The sequence below is a fragment of the Phaenicophaeus curvirostris genome, chromosome 13 (assembly GCF_032191515.1).
Source record: "Phaenicophaeus curvirostris isolate KB17595 chromosome 13, BPBGC_Pcur_1.0, whole genome shotgun sequence".
Lineage (NCBI taxonomy): Eukaryota > Metazoa > Chordata > Aves > Cuculiformes > Cuculidae > Phaenicophaeus > Phaenicophaeus curvirostris.
Window position 1 is genome coordinate 19,091,401 of NC_091404.1, and position 13,051 is coordinate 19,104,451.

Consider the following 13,051-nt stretch of genomic DNA (forward strand, 5'->3'; position numbering starts at 1 on the left):
GGAAGAACTTTTAATTGGTGGCTCTATTAAAACCTTTCTTTGGAGGAACATATGCTTATGAAGGCACAGACAGTCCATCCCACACAGGTTAAGAAAACCCTCCTCAAAAGAAGCGTGCATTCCAGGAGGTGCAAACAGTACATGAAGCAAATCCCTTTTAGAAGCCCGTGGTTTTGTGTCAACTTTCTTTCTTCCCTGAATAGTCACTCGAAAACTACTGCCTGCCGTGAGACTACCCATCCCATCATTAACAGGCAGAATCGTTGCCACGGAACAAAACCAAAAAATTATACAAGGTGAGAGCACAGAAAGTTAAGAGCCGCACAATGGACTCTCCCTCAAAATATTCACCACTCATGCAAACTGAACACCCAGTTCTGGTGTCCCATTCTCCAGCACTACTATAGCGTAGGATGGGTTACTCCATGGATCAGAGTATTATAAAACAAAGACAAATAAGAACAAAAGAAGGGGGAAAAAAAGCAGTAGGTATTAGCTTTCCTCCCTTTTACTCGGTTGTAATCCTTTTGCTCATAAAGTACAAGACCAATTAGTAATTCTAATTGGAGCACATTCATCCCAGCTTTTCTAAACACCCCACGCATGCGCAGTAGGCAGTTTCCAACACATTCAGAGAGGTCAAGATTGGCTAAAATTCTCTCACTTTAAAGAGCCTTCAAAGGCAGTATTACTGTTTAGAACTGTGTTAGGAAAGGCTGCTGTATTTTTTCAGTGACTGCCATTTATCTCAGTGCTGAGAATTAGCCATTCGAGGAAGCCCAACACTTGACCCAACAAGGGGAGGAGCTCAAGGGACTGTATTTAAGTGGTTCAATACATTCTGAACACAAACACACAAATAAGACTCAAGAGATGGCTCCACTACTGTTCCTATCAGTTGCCGAGTCTTAGAAAAATTCTTTCCAGTTCAACTCCTTGCAAGCCAAACAATTTACTTCATAAAGCGATTTGAGATCTACCATCCACTGTCACATATCATTACTCAATGAAAACTGCCCAGTACAGAGATAACAAAAACAGCTGAACAAGCAGCTGGATATAATGGAGACCTAAGCATGTGAAGATAGGAGATATCTGAATCCTTACTGCAGACCACCTTCTTCCGTACACCTACACATAACACAGACTACAGATTACAGACAGTTTTAGACTCCTTATTGATGCTGAAGCCTTAAGCATTAGCATCTACAAATAGTATTTTCCAGCAGCTGCAATCCCAGGTGTCCTGACCTCAGGACTACAGTCCTACTGTACTAAAATACCTATGCGAAAAGCCATCAGGGTTAGGAAACTCAACCACACAAAGAGTGGTGGCTGGATGATGTCGACCCCACTCCATGGACTTCCCACACAGTATCAGCACTCTACTTTTATCTCTACTTTGGAGAACATCTGGATCCAGCAAATCTAAACAAAACAAAGTAAGCAGTCTAGGATTATTTGCTCCTTAAGTATCCTAGAATCTCCTGTCCTAAGAGGAAAACCATTTTTGCTCAAAGCCTTCACTGCAATTTAAACCCTCAACGAATCCCAGAACTTTTTAATCCAATGAGAAATCCCTTCTCCTACAATTCTGACAGAATATACGTAGGCTTGTGTATTGGAATTACATATACAAGTGTTCCAAGTACAAATATTTTGTATGAAAGATCTTCAAGAAGGTCCTCTCCCTCTTGTCTTTCCTTTAGTGAAGAATTTTGGGGCAATAATGACAAAAACACATGTAAAAATAGATGTGAACTGATTTAATCATATTGCTGGAAGGTACAGAAAGAAACAGCCTCCCCATCCATAAACTGTTTATGAAAACATTCCAACAGCAATTTACGTCTGCATCAGGCAAATCAAAGCAGCGTCAGAACTCACATTCTTTATGCAGGACCATCCAAAAACAACAGAGAAAACCCACATTTTATATACCACAGTCAGCATTTCAATCGCTTTCAAATTTAGTTTGTGTGAAGTTTTCTCTTCTTAAATCCGTATGACATACCCCAATCACTAACAAAAAGATTATTTTGACACCATAGCTTTTGGCTTCTCAGTATTTATGTGGGACACCTACCTTCACAAAGCAGTGTTTCTCACCTTCCTGGGGAAGTTATTAACTTTTTCTCAGGCAAATACATGCAGCCTGTCTTTCCAAACATGCTACCAGTGAAGCCAAAGAGACACACTTGCAACTACGTTGTTTATGAGAACTGGAAGAGAAAGTACTAAGTGACTCAATTCTTGAATCTCAATAATTGAATTTAGACTTAATATGGAAAATCATGAGCAAAGCTAAGAGAGAAGAATTATCCTCTTATGAGAATTACCGCTAAAGCAAGACCAGAAATAGCACAAGCCTTTATTATTGCTGTTCGAACAAATACACGGATTCATCTTGAACCACTATAGTACCTTCAGCAGTTGCATTGTCAGGTCCCATTTTCTGCTTCCTCCATTCTCCCCTTCTCCTGATTCAAAACCGTCCCTTTAACACATCATTCCTAATTAGATGATTAGTGCTTGGAAGGGCAGGAGATAAGTCATTTGCATAATTTAATCATAAAAAGAAGTTAAAGATACAGATTTTGCTGTTCGTTTGTACAATTATCTTCACCGGCCTGGGGGGCTGAGATATTAATGTGATTAAACAGTATTTCTGCAAACAGGCAACTGTGTGTCCTCTATTAAAGCAGAGCTGGAGGCAAATGAAAAATTAATTTTAGAAGACAATCAATTTTATTCTACATGACTGTAATAAATAACAGCCCATCTGCAGACAAGTCATTAGGCCCTGGGAGGCTACACGTGTCACAAAGTCTAAATGACATACAAGGCCGAATTTTCCACCAAAACCAGAATGAGTAATAAATAGTCCACTGACTGCCATGATCGTTCAGAAAGTGCATCGGGTTTCCCAGAATGTGTGTGTGTAAAGTGCTCGTCACTGACCACGATTTAAGCTTGTACAGCACTCAAACACATGTACTTGGTGGTTCACCCTTCAACACGTATTCACTCTCAACTTGAGAAAGGCTGAAGGTTTTTCACCTGTATTAGAAAACATCAGTAATGAACACCACCACTTATTTTGTGCGGGATTGTTACTGCTTCGAAACACAGAATTGACAGGCCTTGAACTGAACTGGTCACTTAGATACTCATCTTCCCAATACCCTGTTGAAATAACTTTCATACTGCCAGACATCAAAGGGGATTATTTTAGAAACAATGCAATATCATCAGATAAACTAAAAAGCTTCTAATCAGAAAGCAGAGAAAAAAACTCCAAACTTCCCTTCAAAGGTTAACGGAATGAAGAAGTTGATAAGGCCAGAGGCTCCACTAAACCCCTACATCAAAATAGGGCCAAAAGTATCTTAAGGAACTTCTTAAACTTGACAGACTTTTTTTAAAACTTCAAAGACAACTCAATGACCATTCCACCCAACACATGAAACCTGCAGTTACTGTCTACAATTGAATGCTATTCGTCTATTTAGTTCTTGTGAAGTTATTGTCAATGATGAATCAACCCAGGTGACAGGGAAGGATGAGGCTGTGTAGCCACACAGCTACTAGTACCTGAAGGTGGCAAAGAAATTCTATCCGGATGAGAACACACCAGCATAATAACTCAGTCACTCAGCTTATCTTCATCCAGGGACCATGAGTTCTTAAAACGTATCTAGCAGCCCCCTGCCGTACTCTGAACTACTCCACAAGACTTGCTCCATTACTCAGTAAACATGACTATAAGAAATCTATCGCTAATTTTTGTTTTGTTTCTACAATGGCATGAATACGGATTCTCACAGTGTAGTAAAGGGTTAAATTTTTCAGTCAGTAAGATGAAAACTTAAAATCATAAACCTTTAAGCATGAGTAACTAAGATGGAACAGTTCAGTAGAAGACTGCTGGTTGTGGGGGGAGAATTTGGAAGAAATAATGTTAAAAAAGGCAAGGCAATCAAATGATCAACCCCCCCCCTCCCAGCTTAACAAACGAGAGAATCTTTCTTGAGTGCTCCAGTAAAAAAAAAAAAAACACACAAATTTGTTTGAACCACAAATCAGCTGTGCAACAAGTAAGGCAGTTCATAAAATAAGAAATAAGCGCCTACAAAAACCTCCAGACCTACAAATACATATTTCACTAACAAGCTCATGCAGCAGAGAAAACACAACGCCAAGTTCATCACCTCAGGTCCTGTTCCAGTATTCACACTCTGCTGTTTTCTAACTGCCAGCATTGTTCTACCTTGTTCTGCTTGGGTTTCTTGTTGCAGGTTTTTGATTGGGTTTTTCTGTTTTGATTGGGGGTTTTGTTGTTGCTTGGGTTTATAAATATGTATTTTAAGTCTTGACATTGTTTCTCACTCATATTTTTCAGTATTACCTTAGAATCTTTTCAGAAAATGGCCCTCCTTCAGCACACAACGTTTCAAAGTACCAAGACAAGAGGAAACGGCTCCAGAGACCTGCAGCAGTGAAGCGAGGTACCTTCATCAGCTTCGTAAAAAACAACAGGGATAATGTTTCACAGGCACCAGACATTTTCTGATTAACTCTTACAAAAAACAGTCAATTAGTTATCATATAAACCTCATACAAAGCAAACACAACTGTTACATGTGTAAGAACAAGCATAAAGCATAATATTTTAAATATACTGATTAGAAGTTTCAAATTAAACTCCAAATATTTTTTCTTTACACTAGCTTGATCTTCTTAATTAGCAATTCTTAAATTACTGTAACGTACAAGTAACTAAATCCCCCTACCGGCACAATGTCTGTGCAAACAGCTCTCTCTCAGCCACCTTTATTTTGTGGGGTTTTTTTTTACTTACAAATATACAAATACTCCTTCTCGGCTAGCAGCGGGGAATATGACAATCAGCTCATCAGCACAGACATCTAAGATTTCAGGAAATCATTTGTGAGAGAGAGAGTGCACAATTTGAACAGGAGAGGTTGATTAATGAGGGTTCTGTTTTAATTCCACTGTCCATACAGGTTTGGAAATAGGAGAGGAAACCAACTCAGTATTCTGCTGACTCAAAAGTACCATGAAGGTGTCCCAAGCTAAAAGTTCTCTTGCCAAAGAATAGATAGAAATACAATTACATGCTGAGAACATTCCTCAGTCACACGGCTGTGAGAAGTACCAAAAGCATTAAAGACTTTTAGTAAGGACACCAGGATAGTTCATACGACCATGTAAGTTCATTTAGGAAATGTCCAAAGCAAATACAAATTGAATAAAAATCAGGTTTATTCCAAAGCCTCTTTTTTTTTATAAAAAAGTATGCAAAATTTTCCACATATCAAAACTGTTTTCTATACTTTGGGAGAGGGGCTTGGGAATAATCCAGAAATTCAGATTAAATTTCATTTTATATATGTGTTTGTAAATCACATCAATCAATGTGTGTGCATATATACAAATCACATAAACCCCATATTAAATCTAGCTTCCACTTTATTTACAGGGTAGCTGAAACGCGTTATCTGATAGAATACGAAAACTAAACAGGAGCCCATGGTTGGGAACAATAGTGAGGAATGCTAAAAACTGAGTGCAAAACTATGCGGAAAAATTGTATTGAAATTCTTTCAACTAAAGTTAGAGCTACCTGTCCTCAAAATACGATTAGGACTTGCAGGCGTTCATCCTCCCAGAGGCAAAAAAATAATAAAAAAATTTAAAAAAGAGTGGAGGTGGCATTCAAAAGAGTAAGCACAACCCTCTGGCACAAAGAACATTGCTGATGCTTAGCACAGGAAACCCTGAACAGTATCACAAGCTGCTGAGATGTATCAGGTTGAGTCTTGAATAGAATAACTGAAAGGAAAGTGCACTGATGATGCAAAACGTGACACAGTTCAGCACATTCTAGTCATAAACACACTAGACTACACACACTTTTAGACCAAATTAAAAAGAAAAGAAAAAAAAAAGAAACCTCAATTCTAAAAATAGACTTTTTACCCAAAGCCTATAAAGTAATTTTTCCCTTGTTCTTCCCTATTTAAGCAAAATAATCTATTCCACAGAAGCACAATCAAAAAAAACCCCAAATTATTACAGGAGATGACCTCAAAATTCTACCTCTACTCTTTAATTCATACGTCACACACAACTACAGCTCGTGTCGAGCGCAACTGAACTTGTGAACTGAAGCAGAAAATGATTTCTAAATATTTAAGATTTTCACCCAATTCACTGATACATCATATCACAGATGCTACCTATCTCAAGGAGGACAGAAAACTGTTGAATTGCAAGGAAGAATTTGGAGGAATGTATATTAAGGATCTTTTCAATGCTTAGATTCCTATTGTATATTATAAAATATATTTCATTTCAATACTCTGGTGTCTACATGCCAAATCCTTAACTAATACTGTCACTAGAAACCTTCAATTAACGACAATATTAATGGAGCTCTATGTAGCATAGATAATAGAACCCACATTATATAAAGCTAGATACCTCGAGTTACACACATTACTAGAAAAAAGCCCATTAATAAAGAATAATCCAATAAAAGCACTGTTTGTGATGGCATTACTACACTTTCTAGTATAAGTAAAAAGAGTCTCCCTCCTAAATAACTACTAAATGCTTCGGGTTCTAACATATTGCTGCAAGCTATAATGGTTATAACTGTTAATCCAATACACCTTTTATACAAACCCATAAACACATGAGTGGAAAAATAGCACAGATGTTCATCTCTAATGCAATTTCCATTCAATTTCCTAAGTGCAGTCCCTGTGCGCAAACTAGCTTAACGTTATGTTTAGCTTGCAAATTCTTTTAATAAATAATGAATGCAATAAAACCGGTAGATCAATGGCAAGCTGAGAAATCATAAAAAAAAAAGAAAGCCTTTTGTGCTCACGCTGTTGCCGATTTCAAACTTTAATCCAGCGACAAATCAATACTACTTTTTCTTTTTTAACCCATCACATAAATAGCAGATAGACTCGATGTAGGTTAAACGCTGTTACCAGATATCAATTTCCAGAAACCTGATAAGATCAGACACAATTGCAATCGAACTTTTTTTTACCTTAACATATACGCAACACTACACAGCGCTAAACACTACACTTTAAGCCACGGGGCAACAATAAAGCAAGCAGTAATCATTTGGTTTGGTTCTTACTTTTTGGGGAAGTGGCAGAGTCAACACAGGCTGCGATGCAATATTATAATGAGCAAAATGAGCTTAGCAGGTCAAGATGTACTGACAAGGAAATACAATCTCCCCACACTTACTAACAACAACAAACTTCATAGACAGACACAAAACAACAACGTAGCTCTGCTACCGAAGAGAAACGAAAGCAAACAAATTAGGTTTTACAGGATTTGGATACTGGAGCCTTCTGGGGCAAGTATCAAAGTACATTAGTTGATAGATACCCGTGTTTGTTACAGGTTGTAGAACAGGGAGAGGGGGAAACCCTATTAGTAAGTCACTTTGGATAACCATGATATACCAAGAGAGAACAAAGATCAAAAGCGTGTCGCCCCGAGGGACGGTTCTAGTATCAAGCAGGATAAATCTAAATCACTATGAATCATTACTAACTAATGTACTTGTGCTTGGTAATGCGTGTTTAATCGTAACGTATAAAAATCTTGCTTTAGCTTACACCCAAGGAACATGTCACAGACAGCAATAATTCTAAAATATCCCATGATGTTTGGTTTCGCTATTAGTATTGTTTACATAATCAATCATTAAAATGCTACACCTCCCATACACCTGCAGAGGTTTGCTATCATTACACTGATAATCACTCGAAGAACTTATAAAAGAAACTAGATGTGAACTTCATAGGTATTTTTAAGTAAGGATTGGGATGATATTGCTCATAACTTCAGAAAATCAAAACAACCATTTTCGGAACAGGCACAAAAAACATCAAATACCCTACTTTCAGCAAGAACCAGATCATATCCAAAAAAGTAGCACCTGTTTGAAAACGCCATATATGCATTATTCTTTCAAATCCATGTTTTAAGGCTTCAACAAGAAGGGCTCAGATCCCACAAGTATTTATAAGTTCTCTGCCCTTATTCTTGCAGACTTCCGCTGCACAAAAAGTAGCTTCACCTCAGCAAAGTCAAAACACAGAGTTTACAGCCCAGATTTCAAACACCTGACAAACAGCTCTTACACAATGTGAACGCCAGCCTGTAAAGAAACAAAATAAACAAGATACAATTAAAACGTCTCAGAAAGCTTACTTGGAATATTTGCTGCAAAACTACCAATGCAGGTAGGTAGCACTTTCTCACTCTAAGGCCACTGCCATACAACAAAACAAGATCTTCCAATTCAGTGATTTCTGCTGCGCTCCTCAGTTCCCCCGGAGCTGATTTTCACCTGCCTCTAACACAAATGGACACAAACAACCAGAGGCTGCGTGCCCAACCACAGCCTCATCCACAGAGCTGGTCACTTTGGAGGCTTTCTCAGTATAACGCTGTTGCCACGCATTGATGTATTGCTGAAAGAAAGGCAAATATAACAGCGCTAAAGCTTAAACTCATTTGAATAAACTGTGAATTTCTATTGCACATATTGTTTCCTTTATCAAATTGGAGCTACTGGAGCAAGAATACCAAGAACACCAACATAAATCTAGATCTGTTACAGCCAGTTTCTCCAATTTATTCTCAGCAGCCTTAACTTGACAGAAAGTCAAAGTTCTTTTGGGAAGAGATTCGGAAAAGGAACAGTCGCACTAATTTTTAGCATTAAAATAAAGCATCAGAGAAAGAGATCAGGTTTAAAAAAATGATTGAAACAAATCACAAAATACTACTTTATCTTCTAAAGAAAAACAAGGAGCACCACAAGTGGTTTAATAAACACTAAGGAATAAAAGCCAATAAAAACTGCGTGTGCAGCCTACTTGGGAAATAGATCTTCATTATTCATGGCAGGGTACCTTACACTTTGTGCACTCTTTTCCAGAATTTAAAATCATTCCACAAAGACGCATTCCAGCCTCTTTGATGATTTGCGTTCCACAGGTTCTGCTGCACAATAATGGATACCACGCTATTCAGATCAGAAATTAACAGCGATCGACATCTTTTGTATCATATCTGGCACTAATTAGTAAGTAATAACAGAAACGTAATAAATAAGTTTCCCATTTTAAATCTAACAGATACTGAATCTAGAGGAATTTAACTTCAAAATAAAATGATTAGTGAAATTAAAAAAAGGAGAAAAAGGTTTACTTCAGCCCATAATCAATTTGGACACAACGATATTCTATTTATAGCAACACTTTTAACATGTCGTAGTCCTATATTATTTATTTGGATCATTCCTATTACAATGAAATATTAATGCTAAGAAAGTGGTTACTCTATCCTATGTTTAGATTTTAATATTGATCTCCAGTATTTTAGAATTAATCATTCCGTATGAAACTGCATTTGTCTGACTTTGCGTTATAACATGATCAAAAGTTTAGCATCTTCCCCACAATAATACCGTGATTAAATTTATATTCTGACCTATTCCTAAAGGCAATTTAGTTTTTCCAACAGAAGGGGGAAAAGGGGATACCGCCACTTTAAAAGCTTCAATCTCTTTGACATTGCTGGCAGTGTATGGGAACATTAATGCATCTGTCATGATAACAAGCTAAGAATAACATCTAGACATCAAACCGAGCAGAGAATCCATCTGAAGTGATTCATTCAGATCTGTCTCATTGATTTATTAAACACAGGGCAACATCTGCAGCCTCACAGAGCCGCTTGGCAAAATTAATGCAAGATCAATTCAAATGGAAAAAAGTGCAAAAGAGATAAATCAAAACACAATTTGCATGCAGTTCCACAATCAGGCTTATTGGGTGCAAATGCTCAATTTCCCTCCCAAAGCAAATGAGTTTAAGTGTTGTTTTATCTTTGTAGAATTGTGTGATTTGAAGTGACAGTGAAGAGTTCTGCAGGTTGAAATGGTGAAAAGAAAAAAAGGAGAAGAAATGCTTGCAAAGACCTTTTGAATATGCAACAAGAATATCATTAATACCTAATTGTTTAGCTTTTTTGTCCTTGCTACAAAAACACAGTATTTTTCAGTTGTAGAAGTCTCAGTAGAAAATTACACATGTATTATGCATACACACATGCAGGAAACATACAAATACTCCATTTTGGAGGAGAAGCATGTTACACTTCAAATGGGGAGCTCTATTGCCATGAGAAAAGAAGGGAATTTTAATCAAGGCTTCTCCAGATTAGATATGCTTCTGATGAAAATATTCAAGTATTTTAGTAGTTTTGAAGAAGCACAGACTCTCAAGATGTCCGAAAAGAAAGAGGGAATTTTCCAAAAGTATAATTAATCTGCTGAGAAAGCGAAAAAATTACTTTCTGCATCTCTAGCAGAACCCACTATGCCAGTGATTTCTCTCGAGAATGTTTCTAGCCTCCTCTCCAAGGAAGAGAAGGAAGCTGACAAACTGACCACCGTTCCCATTTAACATGCTACCACCTCCAGTACTCAAAAGTTGGGCCAAGTCTGAACGCATTCTGAATATTTACTTGGCCAAAGTAGTCTGTACGATTAGATGTCCACATTTAAAATCAATATAGGAGGAAGCTCTGTGCAGTGCTACATGACTGGATTGCTTTAATTATAATCTTGACATCATTCTCCTAATAAAAGGCAGAGTATTGCTGACTATAGGGTAGCTTTTAATAGACAACATGACTAGACCCTCATTATCTCATAAAATAAAATGCCTGCATTTACTGCTTAAATTCATTTCTAAAGCCTTTTATTGTTTGTGAATAGCCAAAGTAATGCAAAATATTAGCTTAACTGTATACTTTAAATCACAAAAAATAAGCCACGTACTGAAAGGCTGCTTTCTGGGAAGTATTCTGACTATTCACCGAATAATCCAGACCAACACTATGCTTTTAACAGCATCCATCAAATAGAGAAACCCTGTAGAACAGGTTATGATCATACTCACATAATCCTAATTTAAAGGACTAATATATTTACCATTGTAAAAATGTTCTCACTAGAGTTTTAAATTTCATTTTTAAATAAAATCTCATTACCATCTTCTACTTTAGGCAAATGTTATGTTCTCTTACCAAAATTAAGCACATGTCCATAATTTAACTAATCTTCTAAAGTATCGCAAATTCTGTAAATACACTGTACTCACTACTCACTTGAAGACGTTATCTGTAATGAAACAGTTAGTTTCATTTTACAAACCTCGCTTCCAAATTAGATTACATGATGATGGCTAATGACGAAGTGAAGAACATTTCGCTTACATGTAAATGAAAATTATAGGTGTTCTATTTGAAAAAGAATACAAAGGTCAAAGATGCTACACCTAGGCTAACTGGTGTTACATACACAGAACACAAACATACACAAAACTTTTGCTTTCAGGTATATTTCTCAGCAGCTCTTACGAAATAAGCTCAACTGGAAAAATACAATACAAAAAGCAAAGTACGTAGACTTTCTCTTTTCTCCTATTATATATAATTGATGGTTTGCATTCCAATTAAAAATTAATCATTAATAACATACAATAGCATAAGAGACTTTTAGAAGTCAACTTACATTGAAAATAATACCTAGCATTTCTTATTGCTTTTTCCAGCAGCTCTTGAATGCAGCATTTCTGCTGTACTGAAACATATCTCTGAATCTCTATAAACTAAAAAAATACATATTATAAGAGCAACGTACAATATTCCAAGCTGAAAGCGATGCTCGAGTCACACAGCGGAGTGACACAGATTGAAGGGTTTGCTTCTAAATGATCACATTTTCCAAGACTTCAGTTCCCAGGTACAGAATCTAAAGACTGAATGTAGAGCTGCGGCGGTTCTACCATGTTTTGTCTGTTTGGTACCATGCCTGGCAGTGGCTCACAGGGCACTTCCTAGCAAACAAAAAGTAGATCACTCATGCTTTTAGCTAATTTTCATCCAACATCCTCTCCCATAAGCTACAGGCATGTGAATTAAAAGAAAACTGGAAGTAAAATGACACATTAAGCACTCAACCAGCATGACAGAATACAATTAACGTTGTTTAGTTATAATACTTGAGAGAAGTTTCGTACGTGTCGATAACACTTATCGTGTGCTACACCTGAGGACAGTGAATGCAAAACGTGTTCATGCCCGTCGGTTATTCAAACCGGTGGCATTTTCAAGAGATCTAAACAAAGGCTGAGCGATGTTTAATAAATGAGAAACATTTTAGGAACTGTCTGACTCTGCTACTCCTGAACAGGTAAGAATACACAGTGTTTTCATAAGCAGGCAGGGAAAGCCTGTGCCTACACACGTGTTGAATGTGCTTTCCAAGCTGAACTCCCTTCAGAAGGGTTTCTGCCCTGTCAGATGCCCCCTCAGCAGTGCTCCTGCTGTATCCTCACCCTCTGGCCAGGTCTTCATCCCACTGCCTGCTCCTTTCCGACCCTCTCGGAGCATCACTCCCCCCCACTCAAGAGCTCCCCAGCCCCCTCCTCGCATCACTTACTGCCTCACCCTATCCCAGCCACCAGCCTTTGCCAGAGGAAAGAAAAGTCATGCGATACAAGTTTGAAATCTCTAACGCTTCAGCATTTCTTGATCTCAAACCATCGCTCGTAAGAGTGCAGCAATCATCAGTTTGCATCTAAAAGCTCCAAATCGGATCCCGCATCTCCCCAAGGAAAAACTTTGGCAAGGTCACGGGGATCAAAAGGAGAGCTTTAGGAGCAGTTTAGGAAACATCTGCACATACAACGTGCCCCCGAGTGATCCTACATTAATTTCTCCCCGAACAGCCCAGCCCGGACCTCGCCTGCAACCCCCGCCCTGCAGCAGCGGCGGGGGGACGGGACCCGGCACCACCACGAGCCGAGACTTCAGCTGCCACGGGAATCGAGGGCGAGCGTCTCCGAGACGTCACCCTTACACCAGCCGGTTCGAAGCGAGGCAAGCGCGGAGCTCCTCGAGAGCCGGG

At 38.2% G+C, this 13,051-nt stretch overlaps 1 protein-coding gene across 6 annotated transcripts in view; it reads right to left on the bottom strand.

Moving 5' to 3' along the window:
* Nucleotides 1-13,051, bottom strand: part of DACH2 (dachshund family transcription factor 2) — a 248,204-nt gene that overhangs the window by 233,938 nt on the left and 1,215 nt on the right. The gene's annotated exons all lie outside the window — the stretch shown is intronic.